Consider the following 19341-nt stretch of genomic DNA (forward strand, 5'->3'; position numbering starts at 1 on the left):
TGTGTGTGTGTGTGTGTGTGTGTGTGTGTGTGTGTGTGTGTGTGTGTTCGTCTCCCCCTAAATGAGGGGAAGCTATTAGGAGAGAGCCAGATCTCCTTAATGAGCCTAGCGGTAATGCAAAATTCATGTGTTTTCACCTGCAGCTGGGTAAAGCCTGGTGCGCAAACAGAAAGGGGGAAGGCAGGAAGGAGTGGTTGTTTATGATTTTGCTGAAGCAGGTACCCTGGCTGCTACTGGGCATCCTGACCCACTTCATTTTTTAGGAAGAAGTGGATACTTTCAATGGGAGAAACTCAAGCATCAGATTTGCTCCTTGGAGCATTAATAAAAGGGCTCAGTTAGCTTCATCTCATTATTTTACTATGAGTATTGACTTTGGCCTAGAGTCATGTATAGATAAAATGGTGCAAGGGCTTGTCCTAAGTGATTACTCAGAATTACAAATCATTTCACGTGTAACTGAATACCGCAGTCTAGCTGGCTCCCTGCCCCTTGCTTCTCCCCCTCCCCTTTCTCTAATAGGAGCGCAAATCCAGCTTTGTCTGAAGAGGCAATTAATCTTATTCACTGAAAGCTGAATTTTAATTCACCAGCATGTGGAGGACATATCTGCCTATCACACAGAATTAGTTTAACAGAGAATTTAGAAGAAGAAAAAAAAAATATTGGAGGTCTTGGCATTCTTGAGCAGGCAAAATATCTTGTAGGTACATTCCTTCATTAGCCATCTACATGCTATGGAGAAGCTTTTTGTACTAATAACTCTATTAGGGTAAACTGGGTTTATTGTGTATTTGAAAATGGCCGATTACATTTTATTTTATGTAAAACAAAACCAGACCAAGAAACCCCGCAAGATAAGTGTGTTTGGGGAGGAAAATGAACCTAGGTGAGAAAGATAAATTCTAGTTTTCTAGAGATTCTCAAAGGCTATTATTTTTAAGGGCACGGTTTAGAGATGATCAGAAAAATAAAGGGACACTTAAAAATCCGAGAAAGCCTACATTCATCCAAATCAAACCCTATGGAGGAGTAAGTGGGAAGGTACAAAGTGGCAGGATTGCCCATGCTACAAGGGAGATGCTCGTGCGAAATCTGTTTGGCAAGTACTGGGTGTTTCTAGTGCGTCTGTGTTATATTTTAGCAATTTTTTTCCCTGAGCAAGACCTCAGTGTTTGATCTCAGTTTTGTTTCACATGTAGAAAGTGTGCATGCACGCGCACATGCGGGTGTGTATGTGTGTGTTTTAAACTTCCTGAAACGGTTTCTTAATTCAAGTTACTTAATTTGGACCAGAATAGGACTTAACACATGCCCACGCTTAGTTAGATATCAAATTGCCATAAGGTCAGAAAACACATGGGCTCTGGTTTGTACTTCTATTTAACACAGCACTGCTCAAAGGCTACCTGGTGGTACAGGCAGATATCAAAACATGTAACTGTCTCCTCCCCAGTGGAAGAGGGGATGTAATAAAGTACAAATGCTCTTATATGACAAATAATAATTAGTATAGCATAAATCTTAAGGGTTTGCTCTATGGGAATTAAAAAGATGCCATTGTGGTGGTTTTGTTTTTTTTTTGGGTTTGTTTTTTTGTTTGTTTGTTTTTGTTTTTTTTGTGGCTTTCTCTCCACTCATGATGGTCTCATGGCCCTGGAATTAACCTTCATGATTCCTTCCTTTGCTTCCTCCAGAAATGCACGATTGAATACTTGCAAATGAGTTAAGGACTCAGGAAACAATGGAATTTTTTTTTTCTCAAAACTAGTCCTAATGCTCCAAAAGGTTTTTCGTTTGTTTGTTTGTTTGTTTGTTTGTTCTACTGTCAGTGGGTCTGGAGTGGGAGTGGACCGAGGGCAAGGAATCTATCAGATTAAGTGTGTCTAATGGTCACCAACTGTCACAGTGTAACTGTTCAAGCACAGGGCTGGGAAGTCACAAAGCTTTATTGCCTTGTCAAACCATTTGTGGTGCTGAAACTGGCAATTATTTTTAAAGGAAACAATTTAAAAATTCAAGGTTTTTACATTATTACCAGAAAATACTGCTTTATGTAGTGTCAGTGCTGTAAAGATGGATTTTTGGAATCCCTTGTGTAAACTTTGTGTTATCTATATAATGTTTAGAATTTAAATTACGCAGATTTGGAATTTGGATATGTGAACGCCCAGAAGCACATGTTTGAAAATAATCACTTGCAAATGTTCCAAGACTTAAATGATGCATTGAATGCACAGCGGTGTTAGTGTTCATCCGTTATTTATTTACTTAATATTTTGTAAGCTCTGCTACTATACAAGGTACTTAAGCTTATTTTGAGAGGAGAGGTGGTCTTTTGCATTTCTTCTGATGACTTTATGGTGAGATTTTCAGTGCTATCAACTATTTGACCTGAAAAAAAAAAAACGGGGGGGCAGTGGAGACAAAATGAAGAGACATCCCTTTCAATATTTCTTCTTGTTCCTCAAAGTGTACGAAAATGTTCTCTTTCCATTCCTTGCAGACGTGACATTAAACCCACACACTTTAAGGGAGCTTTTGGGTGATCTTCAACTTGCCCCCTCATTTCTGCTTGGTGGGGCTCATCAGTATTGTCCTTTTCAGCATGAAGGTGAAGAAGCCCTCCATCAGCAGATCCTTTGGGACAGAGGGCTTATTTCTCCTGTCTTTTTCAAAAGATGGGAGTTCTGCTCAGAATTCTTAATGAGATCCCAAATAAGTAGTTATATTTCCATGCAGAATTATTCCTTCCAAGCCTCTAATTCTCTATCTGGATTGTTCTGAACGTTCCCCAAATCTGTTTATTGGCAGTCTGTTTGTTGAGGCAAAATTGAGGTTTTAATGAATATAAAATAAGTTAACAGCATTCAGGACTAACGAAGTTCCATGTACAACCTTATGAAGCAGGTTCTATTATACCTATTTACAGATGGGAAACAGCTCTATTAGTTCTGTGTCCTATATTTTGCTCAAAGTAGAGGGGATAAATATTGAACAAAGACCTTTTGACTCTAGATCCCCTTCCTTAAACTATCTTGCCTTCTTATAAGCTGCAGAAAATAAATTTCAATGTTTTCATATAGTGACCAAAATGGAAAGGAGGGAGAGAACTGAAGTCAATAGAGGAATTTCTTTCCATATCTTAAAACGACTAGATCGCATCTCTGTTGTAGCTGTGAGTGGAGATTTTCACATGATTCTCCGAGCTTCTTGACAAGAAACCCTAGGAGTGTAAGGGCCTCAGATAAGGATCACCCTTCTCTAGTACATGGATTGCTGGGTTTATAGGTGCAGACTGGGATTGTTTGTTAAATTCATTTTGAAGACTGTTAGGGTGTTTTGGGTTGTTAGTTCATCAGAAAACAAACATCCCAAACAGTATGGGGCTTTTAAAAATTGTCCTGTATATGGTAAGGCTGAACGTGGGGGATCTCAGGGTTGGGTAATCCAGCAGCTCAACCACATCACAAGATCCAGATTCTATTCTTACTCTGCCATCCTCAGCATGACAACTATTACTCCTCTGGGTCTCAAGATGGCCACCCCTCTCCAAGCATCACACCTCTAAACACAAACACCAGGGGCAGAAAATGTAGCTGCCTGTATCTTGTGTGTTTTTGTTAAAGAAATCTTTCCCGGAAGTGCCTTTAGAATATTTCCCCTCCTATACCATATATTGCCATTTACAGCGCAGTTGCCTATCTGCCCTAAGACCAATCACTGGTAAAGAGAATGGAATGCTTCCCTCTGATTAACGTAGGTACGGTTGTAATGACTTCCTAGAGTCTTCTCATCTGAGGGGCCCCAGAACAAATCCAATTCCTGCCATGAGAGTATCCATAGGGGAAATCAGCTCCACTGGGGGTCCCAGACATCGCCAGTGCTGCAAAGGGAAACAAATGAAGCACGCAGCAGTCAGGAGAAACTCCTTCCTCTTCTAGTGTCCCTCCAACACCCCCTACTAACAAAGATGAACCTCAAGCCAGCTGGCAAGGGGGAATGTTCCACTATCACAAGCAGGCAATGAAGGGTGGCTTGGGAGCTGAGAGGCAATAAATTGGTAACTGGCACAGTTGGTTTGGCTGTCAAATGCTAACCCTTTAATAAGGGCCTTCTGAGATGCTGATAACCCAAGGAGGCTTTATGAAAAAATTTAACACAAAAAATATTTAGCTGGAGAACTTCTTTCAGAAGTTCTATTGTGGGTTCTGAGAGCGATAGCTTTTTTTTTTTTTTTAACTCCTAGCAATAGATTAGACATCCCTAGGTCTTTTATTTATATGTAAATATATATATATATATAATAGATGCATAAAATTCCCATGTATATGTACATATAGATGTATTATGTCTGTAATCTTTTAAAAGAAGATGAGAAAAAGAACATGGAGGAATTATTTTCTGTAGGAAAGAGAGTAACTTTGTATCAGAGTCCAAATAATAGTTCTCCAAATCTTCGTGGTTGAAAAATATGTTGGAGAGAAGAAAAGACAGAAGGAGTATCAATGTGTTCTGGATATTTCATTTGACACTCTAATATCCTAAGGTGTGTCCTAACTCCTGTGCCCCCTTGTAGTGCGTCTGTGGAGAGAGGACAAGTGGGCAGTATGCTAAGTAAGGTTGACCATCTAGCTCTTCCTCCATCGTCGCATCAAATATTTACCAAATGCCTCCATGTGCTATGCACTGTGTTCAGTGCTGGAGTGAGGAAAGAAGCAGAGGGAACAGGAAGGTAAATAAAATGCTGAATGAACTTTGGGGCCTTAGTCCTGGACAAAACAGGTTCTGTCAAGATCCATGAACTGTAATGCACTAATATATATATATATTTTTTCAGGAGATCCAGCTGAAACCAGTAGATGGGAGGGGTTCATGTCCTCTGTTATTGTTCTATGTCGTCTGTTGCAATTCCTATAACTGAGTGCTCGTAGGGAGGGGCTTCCCAGTGGAAAAGACCCCTGATCTTTATTTCCTGCCCTTTCTTAAAAGATCTTCAAGCCATAAAAGGACTGTAGAGACAGCTCTCTTTTTAGGTGACTGTGATTGTCATCAGCCCTCCAGTTCCCTTAAGGCTGATGGAAACCCTGCCTTCTACCACAAGAAGGCAACTCCAGCAAGATCATCGAAGCACAACCATGTTTCTAGTGGAAAGAAGGCTTAGCTTTAAGAACACTTATATGTAAAAAAGCTTCTGACTTACGGTTAGATCTAATAAAGTGATTGTTTATCCCATCCATTCTCTGAACCATTTTTAAATAAAAAGTACTCAAATTTATATATCCAAATGGCTCTCCAATAAAATGTGCCATAGGCCCTGAAGACAACTTTACAGGAGAAGTTTCAGGATTTTAGCAGTATCTGTATTTGTTGGAATAAGTAAAGCTGCCTAAAGTGACTATTTTGAATGCTCCCCTATACAATTACTCAAAAAGTGATTGACTTAATTTACACTTCAGGGGGACACCGCCTATAAAATAGATCCCCTTTCCCTCTATATCAGTACCTGGTTAATGATCCAGCTGACAATGGTTAGAATGAAACTTGTTGGATGCCCAGCCTTTAAGGAAATGAAATATGGAGAAATGGGAATTCTGTGCTATCACAGGCAGTACCTAGAAATCAAAAGGAGAGTGTGGAGAGGGAGTGGGAGAAGAAGAAGACGAAGAGTGGAGGAGATGCAGATAAGCAGAAGGAGAAAAAAAGAAAGAAATATTTTCTGAAATTCCAACGGGTTCTTTTGACAGTTACAAGGATAACGACTGAAAAAGAATTCTAGATATTTGTATGAAGAGCTTGCACATGGAGAGATAACACCTTTGAGAATTGTTGGCAACAGAATTTTAAACGATGTTATACTTATTGTGAAATTGCGTTGCTTCTACTTACTTCATGGAATATATATGCCTTTGGGGAGCCTGGTTAACATAGTTTGGTTGATTATGATGTTGTTTTAACATCCTGTGGTGAAAGCAATCTGGCAAACTAGCCACATTACAGGACGGATCCTAAGGAAATTTACCAAAAGAAAGCAAGCTGCTCTCAACTCTGTTTATAGTTGGTGGCCCAATTGAGAACATGATTGGAAACACTTCAAGAGCTTACGCTGTGATAATCTGTCAAAATACACTGAACATTCAACTGTAGGATGCTCAGTACTTGTTGTTACCAATTTATAAATATCACTTACGGAACTCTGATTGCCATTTTAGATATGCTGGATGCAAAGGTTAATAGGTATGAATCCTTCCCAGGAGCCTAGAATTTGGCATGCCAAATAAACATTAGGCTACTGTAAGAGGAAATAAAACCCAAAAGCTATGCTTCTATGGCTATTAAAGAGTCACTGGGTCTTGGAAATTATTTTTCTATTAACCTAATAGTTTAGTATGGCATGTGACTTACTAATAGGACTTAGTAGTTCGACCTTGTAGAATTTCTTGAGTTCTTTGGCATTGGTTTGAAATAGTTTGAGATTGGGCAGCGGTAAGTTGAGAGTGAATATGGGGCAGGGGGATACGAAAGAAATTCTTTTTAGCAATTCTATTTGACAAATTTTTTGAGGCTTACACATTATGTATCAGCAGTGGCTCAGAGGGTAGTCATCCTAGCCCAGGGAATCACGGAGAGTTGGCGAGAGATACCTTGCAGGGCTCTGGGAGGAAGGTGTGTGGCCCAGGTGATTGGAGTTAGATCACGGAGATGAGGATTCTCATTAACAAAGACAGGCTTGCCTCTCTTCAGCAGGCTCAGGTTCGAAATGCATCAGAGCTTGGATTCCTAGAAGCAGGGGGAGAAAAGCAAACAACTTTTAGAAAGTTATTAAAGATGGCCTAGGAGCACCTGGTTGACTCAGTTGGTTTAACCTCGGACTCTTGGTTTCAGCTCAGGTCATATCAGGGTCGTGAAATCCAGCCCAGAGTTGGGGTCTGTGCTGAGCATGGAGGCTGCTTGAGATTCTCTCCTCATCCCGCTTTGCCCCTTCCTTCCCCATCCCTCCTCCCCTCCTTCCCTCTTACCCAACCCGTTGGCTGTACATGTGAGTGCTCGTGGAGTGTTCTCTCTCTCTCTCTCAATAATAGATGAATAAATAAAATCTTTTTTTAAAGATTTATTTATTTGAGAGAGAGAATGCGATAGAGAGAGAGAGAACAGGAGACGGGGGAGGGTCAGAGGGAGAAGCAGACTCCCCGCCGAGCAGGGAGCCCGATGTGGGACTCGATCCCGGGACTCCAGGATCATGACCTGAGCCGAAGGCAGTCGCTCAACCAACTGAGCCACCCAGGCGCCCGAATAAATAAAATCTTTAAAGATGCCCTAAACAGCTCCTTGAGATGCTAGATTTTTCTGTTAATGAATCTGTATCTCATGTTTCTGAACACTGGCATTTTTTTCACTGTTACTTGGAATTATGTGGACCATTAATTCTGTACCCAAAAAGTCAGTGATGATATAAATTAAATAAATATAGAGGAGGAAACCTAAATAAACACATTTCAGATAACACACAGGACAACACAAATGTTTCAACAAAAGAATTTTTTTTAAAAAATTAGAAGCGGCAAAGCACTCCGAATTTCTTTTTTTCCCTGTTATCTTTCTCCGTTTCCTTAGAACAAGGTTTAATATGATTTCACCCGAGTACATTTGTTTTTCTTTTGCAGGGCTGAAAACAAAACACAGGTTAACACAGTAAATATATTCAGAAACTATAACTAACTTTGGTTATTTTTATGGTTCTATTTCTTCAGAAGATTGTATTTTGTGGCAATTCCTTAAGAAAATTAACTAAAGTCCTTAGGAATATTGACTGAGGCTAAGTCTCTATCAGAAAATCGAAGTTTCTTATATCCATATCTATGGAATTCCGACATGGCATATCCTTGCTGATAGTACGTAGTAAATATTCCGTAAGCACATATTAAATTTTCTAAGTTACAATAAAAACGACCAAAAAAGCTCAATCCAAAGAAACCGTTTTCTATTTGATAAAAGACACAGGGAGCTTTTGTGTAGTGGCTGTTTCTCAATGATGTAGATGAGGCCAAATTTGTTCTGTGGCACAGACACTAGACAATTTAAAAACATGTTTATTTTCTTTTTTTAGTTGACCTTCTGAGTCAATTAGCCCCACCTAGCTCAGTTATCGCTCAACGAAAGAGAATTCGGAAGATTTTCTTTGTTAGTTTCATGTTTGAAGTAAACACCCTGAACCTTTTGTAAATGTAATGATTTTCTCTTAAAACTCACTAATATCCTAACTATACTAATAAAAGCATAATGTATATTATTAGGTCTGAACTCTTGGCCATGGGTATCTGTACATTTTAGAGATGGTCTGCGCACAAGTGTCATAAATGACCATTTTATAGATAGATAATGTTCTTAATCCATAATTCTTTATTGCTGATGGTTATTGCATTAGATGATGACCCATGGCTATTAAGAGTCAGTTTTTAATATCACAACCATTTAGAAAGGTTAATGGACTCAGTTTTGAGACTTAACCTTTGGATGCTGCAGGTTAAGAGGTTATATTTTGCACTAAAATGCCAGAAAATATCTACTTATTTTCATTTTTCAGTGTACTCTCCGTAGCATCGTTATGTACGGTAACTGTTATTTACCAATCAAACTGAAAGAAACAGTGTGTGACATATAAGATAACAAGTTTCTAGAGCAGTGAGATTCTTTTAAAATATACATTTCATATTTGGCTTCTATTATTTTTCATTTAGACACAAGAATTGAAATGTGAACAGATGTAACCTAAATCAGTTGAGGAATATTTATTATGGCTGTTAAAAAAAATAGACGAGGATTATAATTCATAGTTTTCTTGGCTAGTTTGGAAAGTTCACATGCATTGTAATGGGGAATTGGTTGTTTAGGGAAGTCATGAATTCCTTACGGATGATACCTGTCCACAGCCTAGAATTTTCAGAGAATATAAAACAGTGTCTATGCGGATTCAATTCCATTTCAAAAATCTAATTAGGGTTCCATGGTGACCATTTATCATGTATTTTTGTCACCCATTATCCATTCTTCTTAATGTCACCTTGATTCCCTTTTATTCCGTTAATTCATTGTGACTTGGCTTTGTCAGAGGAAGAGTTCAGGCACTTCCCTTTTACTATGGAAGCCAGAAGCTGAGTGTGTAAACAGTTACAGTAATGGCTTTCAATGAATTACACCTTCCAAAGCCATGCAGTTGTGTCTCCACTCCACATGGACTCTAGGCTTGACCGTGCAATTGGTTTTGGTCAACAAGGCATAAGCAAACATAATGCAAGCAAAGACTTGAAAAGTGCTTGCACATTAGGCGACGCTCTTTTGCTTGCTGCTTTTGGAACCCATCCACAATAGGGAAACGCGTAGGCCATGATGGATGAAGAGGAACCCTGAACCAGTGGCTTCTTGCAAAATTAATCATCAGACATGGGAGGGAGGCCATCCAGGACTGGTCAGTCCTCGGCTGATCTGCCTGTCCCCATTCCCAGCTACTTAAATTCTCGCTGACTCTGAGTTTCTTGACAGTTTTCTAAGAAATTGCCTTTTGCTAATTCAGCCAAAATTGGTCACCAATGCCACCAAGAATCCTAAATAACATAGATTCTTAAATTGGGACTTTGAAACCCAAAGGGGTTACTTGAGAATAGCAGAAAACCACATGGATGTACTTATACAGATGCACTTAGGAGTTAAATTATGAGTGGAGTGTATGTATATTAATTAGTTTTGGTTATCAAATCTTCATTACCAGGGAGTAGTTGATAGAACCTGTTGTAAGTCGGGCAGTGATATTAACTTTGCCACCTCTGGGTAGGAATCTGAGTTTCCAGTTCTCATTTACTGATTGTGTATGTTGTGTGGACCTCAGTGTGGAAGTTACTCAAAGAACGCTGTTTCAAGACTTCATGTCCTGGGAAGCATGCTCCCCTCTCCCCCCTCAACTTCATAGATAAATTTGACATGTAACATTGCATTAGTTTAGGGTGTTGACCCCATTCTTTTTATTCCTGTATTCTCTTCTACTTTCTTGTCTATTTCTCCCCTTTGCTGCATGATTCTACCTTCTGTATTCCACACTATGGTGGGATTCTGCTCCTGCAAAGTGCACGGTCCCAAGTGCCTCCCAATGTTGCTTTAACATTTTTGTGTGCTCTTCTTTTGCATCTGTCCTGAGCTCGACATCTGTGTTACGCTATAGGAAACTTCATATAAAAACCCTATACAATCCGTGAATTATGCTGAAAGATAGGGTACCTTAGTGGGCTTTTTCATCCATGGCTGTTCTTACAAGCTGAACTACATAATTATTGATAAATGTTTGTTTTCACCGCTTTGACAAAAGCCATACCTCCTTCTCATTTTATTGCTTTAGTTCTTCAGTTCTAAGCTGGGGTGGATGGGTGACTAAATTGTGGCCTGTGTGGATGGATGCATTTGTAGTGAGAAGAAATGGACTCTTAAAGCTGTCATCAGCTAGCATGCTCACTGCTTTATAGATAATGCTCAATGAATATTAATTGATTTGAAATTAAATGAAGTAGTTCTCCAAGACTGGAGAATTGGTCTTCATTTTAGAACAAAGCAACCTAGAGTTTCTGATATTATGTAACCACTTCCACAGTACAAGGGAAAGAAAGTTATTCCCTTTTGATAAAGGGATAGGCATTCAGTCAGAGGAGATGAGGGGCCGTAAGAAGATCCTAGAAGAGGGATGAAATCTACGATCCAAGAGAAAAAGAGGCCTTGGAGGTTAAATAACATTTCCCTTTTTTCCCCAGCACCACTCCACCAAAGCTATCACAATCTAGTCAAAGACTGTAAATTTGGTATTTCGCACATTAGAAGGTGCATTCAACTGACAATGCTAAAAAATCCATTTTTACAACTTAACAGTTTCTGTCAACATTTAAAAAATGTTTTCTGTATCCATTTCTTGGGAGACTCATAAAACTGGCTTTCCTGAGTGTTCTTGGTTTCTGCTGTTTGTTCATTCTTTAACTATTTTTTCCTTCCATTTCAAGGAAAAGCTGTTGGGCATTTTCTCACCTTCTTTGGCTTCAGCGGTGATGCTAGGTGATTCCAATATAATTAGGTGAGATTTTTATAGGCCCTCAAAGGCTAACAAAATAATAAATGTGGCAGTTCAAATAATAGCAATCAGCAGGTCAAGCAAAAAAAAAAAAAAAATCCTTTGGACCGAGATTGACAAATCCTAATGTTATCAGAGTTTGGAAATGCAACATACTTTCTTGTTTCCTTCTTACTGGTTTTTGCTTTTTTTTTTTTAATTTTTTTTTGTATTGCATAGGGATATTTTCATTCTGCCTGTTGTTATTATTTTTTTATTTACATTTTCAATGCACAGAGTCTGCTTACTAAGAAATAGAGACACATATTACTGCAAAATGAATCTTTTTCCTTGAGATTATATTTATTGCAGACTCTCAAAGGATACTGATTTTTCTAACTATTCTTACAAATCAAGACATTACAAACATCTTCAAAATGCTTTTTTATCCTTTTGATTTTAAAAGTAATATGTGCTTATTGCAGAAAATAAAGATTGCAGAAAAAAAAGACACAAAGAAGAAAATTACTATCATTTCTCTAATAATAACTACTTTTATATCCTTCTAGTCTTTTTTCTGTGACTAGATGTATCCGTGTATATAACATATCCAACTGAATCATGGTTTTTTGATTAAACATTAATAAGTTTCTTGATCACTCACGTAAGGGTTTATAAAACTTCAAGCATTTAAATTGCAAATGGAGCCCTTTTTATAATTAAAACACGACAGAAATCAAATTTCTACAGTGTGGATGGGAGTAAAATTGCATTTCAGGTATGAATAGCTCTTGCTGTTTTGGTGGGAGCTTGTCACAAAAATTAATGACAGCATATATAAAATGAGAAAGATTTCAGATGGCCTTGCAAGTAATGTCCTGTAATCTATTTTGATATTTAGTTATTTTCCAGATGACTTTAAGACTGCTCACCTCCCAATCCTCTCCTGGCTTCCTCTTTGTCATGGAACTCCACCATTCTACATGCTTAACTGGTTGTAATAAGCAAAAATAAAGCCCACAGCATTTTTCCTTCCTTTCTTTTACCTTTAAACACACACACACACACACACACACACACACACACACACACACACACATAGCTTTATTTTTTTCCACCAACACTTAGAAATGTGGCTTCTGAAAGCTAACAAGGCATGATTCCATAGCATGCCATAGCCTTCCTTTCTCCCCCACTCACTGCTAACTCTTTTGTTTGTACAATATTCTTTTATTCTGAGCAATATAACATTTTAGTTCTTGTAATAAATGCCTTCATGTGAAGCAGTTCAGCTCAGAGAATGTTATTAGACTGTGCTCCCAGGCAGCGCACCTCCACACGATCAATACAAAGCTGGGCCTCAGCTCATTCCCTCTTTGCTTAAATTCCCTGCAAATGTGCAAGAGAAGCAGCAGAGGGTGTCATCAATCACAGGCCACTGTGACATATGCTGAAACCTGACCAGGGCTGAGATGTTTTAATAAGGCATCCATTAAAACCCTCAAATAAATTGCAATTTGAAAACAGAACATAATACCAGCCAAGTTTTCCTCATCCATCTTGTGGCATGTCATGTAATGTAATTGCGTTGTTAATTTATCCAAGAACTTTCTCAGTACACTGTTTCGTTGGCACCGCTTAATTTCCCTGTAGACTATTTGTGTGTGTGTGTGTGTGTGTGTGTGTGTGTGCACGTGCGCGCGTGCATGCACATGTGAGAGAAAGCAAGAGAGCAAGCAACTAGAAGAGAAAAAAAAACCCACAGAAACTGTATTTATTTCTGTGTGTTTGTGTGTCTGTGTGTCTGTGGGTTCCTTGGAGGAAATAGTCACGTTTCTGTTTAGCATGGCATTAGTCAGAGAGCTAGTCAGAAATCTGAAATGTTTGACGTTTTGTCAATGACCCCTGAGCATCTGGATGCTGCTTCACCGGCTCTGGCCTATACTGGGACCACCTCCTTCCCCTGTTCAACTTGCCATTGGTTTATGCCCCTCCAGAGTGGGATCACTCAGAGTGCCTGTGGATCCCATCAATAAATATCGACAAAAATGTTTAGGGGCCACTTAGGATCACCACACAATGACACTCAAAACAGGACAGGACTGATTTTGGTTCCCTAGCTCTTGGGTCATAAGTGAAAAGTTTTGACAGGGTAAGACAAGTTAAGAAGTTATAAATCAATAGGAAAGAATAAGAAAGTATTTCTCTGGAATAATGTCAAAGTGATTGCATACACACACACACACACACACAACACACACACAGAATTTTTTAAAAGAGCTTGGAGGAAAGAGGCAGGCAGGGGCTCATATAGATTGCTTTGTCTTCTAAGCATAAATCTAAAAATAAGTAATGCAATTCTTCATGTAGGGCTGCATCAGCAGATTCCTCACCTTTATTTATTCTTCTGGGTTTTCTTTATCAATCTGTTCTCTCATTTTCTCTAAAAGAAGCCATTGGAAGGCAGAGGGTGAACCCAAGCCACACATTCCATCTATATCTTGGATGTCACAGTAACCATGATGCCAATCAAATATTGGTTTAAAACTGTCAAATGTCCTGAGCCTACTGTTGCAAAGTGATAAGTTGTTGAGCTAATGACAGAGGAGAGAAGACAGTATGACAAAAGGGGGGAAATCCACCATAAATTGACTTGTATAGCTGCTGTTTTAAGATTATTAATGAAGAGCAAAATAGTTACTGAGATCCAGTAAAAAAAAAGACAATTCAATGTAAAGCGTACCAGTCAATAAACAAACAGCCACCCTCTTGCAGTAGATCCTTATGTCGAAAGCTGTGCCATAAGTTGGCCCGAAGAACATTGTGACATTCTAATACGCAACCTGCATACAAACTGTTCTTCTCCAAGGCTCCAACTTATCACCCATGCAAACTATTAGACAATCACGGAGTATGAGAGGTGCCAGGGAAAGCCAAATTAGTTTCTGCTCTCTGCTAATGGATGACCTTTGTGATTTGGATCAGGTGCTGAAATTCACTTAGTCCGAAAGGCGGGAGAGTGGGGAAAACACCTAAAATAATTTTCTCTCCCTCCAGAGAAGACGCCTGGCTACCACCTGCCCAATAAATGTCAATTGGGTTATTTCTTAAAAAATAAGCAGCCTGATCCAAAAGCATTGGTGGATGCTGGGTTGAGAGGGGCAGGGAAGCAGGAGTGAAATTGCTTAGAAATATAAAAGCAACCGAAAGCTGAAACCAAAACATTACAAATTAGACATGAGAATGGTTAGTTCTTTCCTGGGAACTTTAACACCTCAGGGTTCTAAGTAGATTCTTAAAGCTTTACTGAAATTTGAGCTGATTTATTATGCTTAGGAGGAATCATATTTGGTTTCTCATCGTTGAAAATATTTTGAGGTTTAGCTGAAATTTGTTTGGAATTGGGAGCGTAATACCCCAAGCAACATTCAAGGGATCAGAACCAACGGGAACTGGAATGTACAAAAACACTGTCTCTTTCGCTCCACGTGAGCCTGGGTTGCCAACTTTCACATGCTTCTAATGTTAGCTCAAGCTTTCTGGCAGTCCCATTGTAAGCTCCATTTCACACACATCCTCTGCTGTTTTGGCATTTGAACATTGGCCTTCTTTTTATTTCCTTGTCCAGAAATACAGTCACTTAAAAAAAAGCATAATTATTATTAGATGTGCATTTTTTTTTAAAAGTTGCAGCTTGAAACGGATTCTTTTTTTTTGCAATGATATTTAGCCACTACCCTTGAAAAGCATGGCAGGAATAAAACAGTAAAGACACAGAGGACATGGACCTTTAATTCCTCTCGTGTATTGCAAGGGCATGAATGAAATGTCAGTTCCCAAGCTGATTATATAGCTCACGTTGGCAAGAATGGAATAATTGTGTCCTACCCGTGGTGGGAGAAATGTATACATGGGGAGATAAAATTGTAAGGGAACAGACAATATAGGGTAAGCACATGTACAGCACAAAAGAATTCAATTGGGTGGATGACACAGGTCTTCGGCCTTTGTGGAAATCAATGAACTGCTGTTTAGGTGTCTTTTTCAAAGCACAGAGACGTGGAAAGGATAAAGCCTTGACTCCAATCCACTGAGGCTTGCTCAGTTAACCCTAGGATATTTTTAAGAGAGTTTATTTGTTTTCTTTCTTTCTTTCTTTCTTTTTTAATTTCCTTTTTCTCTCAGCTTCCTTGAACTGATTTACAATTCCTGCATCTATTGCTGCCTTTAGCTATGTGTGCCATTATTCAGCTACCCTTTTTGTAATTAAATTCTGCTTGAATTGCTTATAGGCCTAACCACCCTCCTTAACTTTAATCTGTGACCTCCTGTTTCTAAGTTAGTTAGCAACGTTGTATTGGGCGGGCCGTGAATAACCTTTCCTGGCCGCTAAAATACCTGGGTCTGAATTCAATTTGAGGTTTCATCTTTGTACAAAATTCCCTGCAAACTTGCATGCAAATTCAAAGCCTGATCCATACAAATCTTCTAGCAATATCATTCTAATTTCAGAAGCCTGGTGAGATGAAGCCATGTGTTATGTTATAAACACCCCAACAAAAGAACTGTGATCTTACCATGTTATTTTTTCCCCCAATGTAATTTTGTAAATGTTGTTGATTCTGCCTCAGCATTTGGAGACTCTTGCATGTGTTACACTTCCAAATTCCCTGCTTTAAAATTCCCTAGAGCCCCATAAGTGCTGGGTTTCTTAAAGAAATAGGTTACCGTCACCCCTACCCTCCCACTCCCCACCCCTCCAAAAACAATCCCTATACAAAAGTGCCAATAAACTAACTCAGCTGCATACAATGATATTGTCAAGAAAACCTCAGGAGAGAACCATTTAAATTTCATGGCATAAATCTGAGCTCTTGGCCAACCTTCCGTTAGCAAGTAGCAAGTACAAGTCTCATGCTAATTCTCCACCAAACCTCGAGTTTTATGAAAGCTACATTTTATCTGTTTGGTTATTTGCAGTCACTCGAGAGTTGGAAAAGGAATATTAGCACCACTCGCATTTTATTGTGGGAGTCACAGTTCTTGGTTGACCCCCTTTTCAGTCCTATTGAATTTCCTATACAAAGGAAATGAAAATGTTTTATATTTAATACAGCCACACATAACGAGAGGCTTAGTTATTACACTGAGAGCTGCAATTTTCTGCCTTTGTTTCAGCTCTTACTGTGGAGCTGAAATTTCCAAGCACATTTTTTATGATTTGTTTATTGCTGGCTTTAGAGATGACAGTGAGGGGGAATGCCACCCTCATGCTACCTACTCCACAGAAAAGGGCTTTTTGTTTGGACTTCTGTACCCCACGAAAGAGTGGCCCAGCTTTTTACTGACGTCCCAGTTTCCTGTAGACAGGTCAATTTTAAGAGTCTGAGAAAAAGGAAACTGGCAGATCATAGACGGAACAGAGGGCACTTTCCTGGTTTTGCTCCCCTGTACTCTGGGGTCACAATGGTGAGAGAGATCCAACCCATTATGACAACGGTGACAGCAGAGTAGCAACCAGGGACTCTTGTTATTATCGTTAAGCTCTTTCTGCAGATGAGGAAACTGAGGATTGGGTTTTCTAATTTGTCCAATGTTGCCTAGTTAATAAAAAGATGGCCCCACAAGTTTGGGGCTCAGGTCTGTCTGATTCCAGAGCCTGCTTCTCCTCCTCCTTTGGATAATAGTTATCATGTATTCTGTGTTAATTTTTTTTTTAAAGAAATTTACTTGCTGCTGCTTTATCTTAAAACTTAAACTTATTTTCTTTTAAAAAGTAATATAACACACATAGCTTTCAGCTAGACTCGCCAATTTTGTCATATTTGTTTTTTTCTCCCCCCTCTGCAAATATGAATACAAATGCTTGTATATGTGTATGTATTTATTTCAAATGGTTTCTGCTAAGCCATCTGAAAGTAAGTTACTGTCATTATGATACTTTAGCCCTAGAAAGAAGAACATTCTCTCCTTTAACCACAGCGCCATTTGCCACATCATAAAAATAAGCATTCATTCAATAATGTCATCTACTACAGTCCATATGCGAATTTCACAGATTGCCCCCACAGAGAATTTTATTACTTATTTCTTGACCAGGGTCCAATTAAGGAAGAGCCTTCCCTGTGGACTCCTCTACACACAGCCTCTGCAAAACACTGGATGTAGAGTGAGATCCTCACAGGTTATAAGAATTCCAAGGCTTGTGCCTAAGTGTGGCTATTATTTCAATTTATAGGATATCCTACTAGGTTCATACATGCTTAGGAACCTTGTTGCCCTAACCTTCTTGGATCCGATGATTCTTTGACACTGGCTACCTAGAATGGAATAATGGAATAGTTCAGGGATTCCCTAAGCCATTCTACAGTCATTTCCTCTCAGAATTCGTTATAGCTACCATACTCGCCTAATTCTATCTTCTTGCTTAAATGAGTCTAAACTCGCCTCAGCAAATCTCTTCGTAAATAGGTAACACAAACACTCCAGTATTCAGAAAGTCACTATTGAGACAGAAGAAAGGGGATGACAGGTGGGGGTGGAGGGAAGGAGTTAGAAACCAGAAATGAGAGAGAACTAGGGGGAGAATGTGAAACAGAAAAGCAATCAGAATTGGGTTTGAAACTTATAATCACAACGACCGGGTAATAATGGCCAAAATATATTGAGTACTTCACATGCCCGGAGGAATCAGGAGATTTTTAAATGTATTTCATTTAATCTTTACAAATAATGTTCCAAAATAGGTTACTGTTACTCCGTCACCAGTTTACAGAAGAATTACTGTCTTACAAAGGTTAAGTATCTTGTCCAAGGTCACCTCCCATAATAAAATGCAGCTGTGCTCAAGCCCAAACTGGAGGAGGAAGGAGGGGGAGGAGGGGAGCTACGGAATGGCGACTTTGGCAGGGATCCAGTGGTCATCTTCTGCTCCGACAGTGACCTTTGTTCCTGTAAGTTCTTAGTCAACACGACCTGAGTCACCGGTCAAGAATCTCCTTTTTTCTCTACGTCTGCTACCACAGCTTCAGTTCCAGCCAACTCCATCTTTTGCCCAGATGCCTGCAAAATACCTCTCAGCAGATTCCTGCCACTAGCCTCTCCTTCCCTTAGCTTTGATGCCACAAAATGGCGAGACCGTTTGTTCCTCTCAGTGATCTGTCAAATGTGTCACTCCCTTGTTTGAAATCATTCAACTGCCCATCACTTAGACCAGGGGTTCTTACCCCTGCCTGCATGTGAAAATCACTTGGGGAGCTTTAAGAGACCCTGGTGGCCAGACACCACCTCAGAGATTCTGGTTTGATTATTCTGTAGGGGTAGTAGGTTCCCAGAAAAAAAAAAAAATAGAGGACACCTAGTCAGACTTGAATTTCAAGTCAACAATACTTTTATTAAAATGTGTTCCAGGGCGCCTGGGTGGCTCAGATGGTTAAGCGTCTGCCTTCGGCTCAGGTCATGATCCCAGGGTCCTGGGATCGAGTTCCGCATCGGGCTCCCTGCTCCTTGGGAGCCTGCTTCTCCCTCTGCTTCTCTCTCTCTCTTTCTCCCTCTCTCTCTCTCCTCCTCTGTCCCTCATAAATAAATAAATAAAATCTTAAAAAAAATAAAAATAAATAAAAAATAAAATGTGTTCCAAATTTTGCACTGGACATACTTATAGTAAAAAAAAAGTTTATTTAAAATTCTGATTTAACTGGGCATCCTGTATTTTTATTTGCAAGGTCTGGCTATACGTTTGTGTGCATTGTGAGGGAGAGGAGCTACAAGTATTTAAAAAATTTCCCCAGCTCAGTCATGTGTACTGCCAGGGTGGAAACCACTGGCTTATAGAAAATAATTATGGATGAGATAATATTTAAATGCCTTCTCCTGGCATAAAAGGTCCTACAGACTTTGGCCCCTGCCTCCTTTTCAATCTTACCTCCTCTCTCGCTCCACCCCACACCCACCCTCCTAAATGCCACGTACTTCCTTATCTCCATGTCTGCGCGCATTCTGCCTCCCAAGCCTGGAATTTCCTTTCTGGGCTGTTGGAATGCCCAGTCATCCTTAAAGACCCAAATCCAGCTTCCTTGGGTGAAGGGAATTGTATGGGCCGCTCTGTACCTTGCAGAGTTTTGCATGTGTGTCTGTTGTTCTGGCCCTGCTATTAACAGCTGTATGCAATGTCTACTCACTTTTTACTAAGCACCATATTAGTCACTGTACATTGAATATCTCAAACTCTCACAATTAAAGTATAATCATTTGCTAAT

The 19341-nt window shown here is 39.4% G+C and overlaps 1 long non-coding RNA gene across 1 annotated transcript in view; it reads left to right on the forward strand.

Moving 5' to 3' along the window:
- The window catches only part of LOC141370042 (uncharacterized), a 146369-nt gene that overhangs the window by 7295 nt on the left and 119733 nt on the right, over window positions 1-19341 (forward strand). The window lies entirely within an intron of this gene.

This window comes from Callorhinus ursinus, unplaced genomic scaffold, assembly GCF_003265705.2.
Source record: "Callorhinus ursinus isolate GAN/ISIS: 27379988/994484 unplaced genomic scaffold, GSC_fseal_2.0 scaffold25, whole genome shotgun sequence".
NCBI lineage: Eukaryota > Metazoa > Chordata > Mammalia > Carnivora > Otariidae > Callorhinus > Callorhinus ursinus.